Source organism: Dendroctonus ponderosae, unplaced genomic scaffold, assembly GCF_020466585.1.
Source record: "Dendroctonus ponderosae isolate FM_Combo_2020 unplaced genomic scaffold, Dpon_F_20191213v2 Dpon_F_20191213_12, whole genome shotgun sequence".
Classification (NCBI taxonomy): Eukaryota; Metazoa; Arthropoda; class Insecta; order Coleoptera; family Curculionidae; genus Dendroctonus; species Dendroctonus ponderosae.
The window spans coordinates 1,473,872-1,475,351 of NW_026017316.1; positions in this window are offsets into that span (position 1 = coordinate 1,473,872).

Consider the following 1,480-nt stretch of genomic DNA (forward strand, 5'->3'; position numbering starts at 1 on the left):
ACGGCGACGAGTTTTTCGATTTAAATGTTCTTTTGAGGGTTTTTCGCAATTTTTCTTCAAACCACTTACGATCTAAGTAGCGTTTTACAGTGTTTCCAAAAATTTTGCAGTAAAAAAATTCCTAAAAATATTTTTTTGCCACTCAAGCCTACAATTTAAACATTCAGACTGATAAAGGTGGCGAGTTTTTCGATTTAAAAATTTTTTTGAGGATTTTTCGCTATTTTTCTTCAAACCGCACACGATCTAAATAGCGTTTTACAGTGTTTCCAAACATTTTGCAGCAAAATAATTCCTAAAAATATTTTTTTGCCACTCAAACTTAGAATTTAAACATTCAGACTGATGACGGTGATAAGTTTTTCGACTTAAATGTTTTTTAAGGATTTTTCGCAATTTTTCTTAAAACCACTTACGATCTAAATAGCGTTTTACAGTGTTTTCAAAAATTTCGTAGCAAAAAAATTCATAAAAATATTTTTTTGCCACTCAAACCTACAAGTTGAACAGTCAGACTGATGAAGGTGGCGAGTTTTTCGATTGAAATATTTTTTTGAGAATTTTTAGCAATTTTTCGTCAAACCACACACGATTTAAATAGCGTTTCACATTGTTTCCAAAAATTTTGCTGGAAAAAATTCCTAAAAATTATTTTTTGCCACTCAAACCTACAATTTAAACAGTCAGATTGACGAAGGTGGCGAGTTTTGCGATTTAAATATTTTTTTGAGGATTTTTCGCAATTTTCTTCAAACTGCACACGATCTAAATAGCGTTTTACAGTGTTTCCAAAAATTTCGCATCAAAAAAATTCCTAAAAATATTTTTTTGCCACTCAAACCTAGAATTTATACAGTCAGGCAGATGAAGGTGGCGAGTTTTTCGATTTAAATATTCTTCCTATTAAATTATTAATTATAAATTTTTAAAGTGCAACAGAACGGCCAAATTGCTTCCAAATTCATTAAAATTTGCTGACAACATCGTTCTGAAGCATGTGAAGCATCCTCCATGCCAAGAAAAAATTTTGGAAAATTCCGAAAAAATCAAAAAATTTTCATTTCAGTTCCAAAACGGAAAATCCCCTCGTGGCTAATTTATCTTTCGCTGGAGCAAAAAAGTGGATACCAACTTTTTTGCGCGTTTTCTCCTTGTCTTTCCAGTGGCGTTGCCAGAAAGCTCCTGCACATTTTATTTTTCGAGATATCGTGCAAAAATCTGCGAAAGTCACGTGTGCATCATACACCAATCAGTTATGAGCGCTGATCATTTTCAGTTGAACCAAAGCTTCAAATTGCGTCAAATTTGGCCTAAATTTACCCCAACGCCTAATGAGCCTACTAGGGCTTCACCGGCCAGAAAATTCCTGGCAAGTTTTGGAAAACCCAAGGTTTTTGGGCCAAACAGTTAACGTTTTCTGATGGAATGGCCTCCATTGCTTCTGTTCAGGCCTTCCTTAATAGCGCTGATGCGACGACAT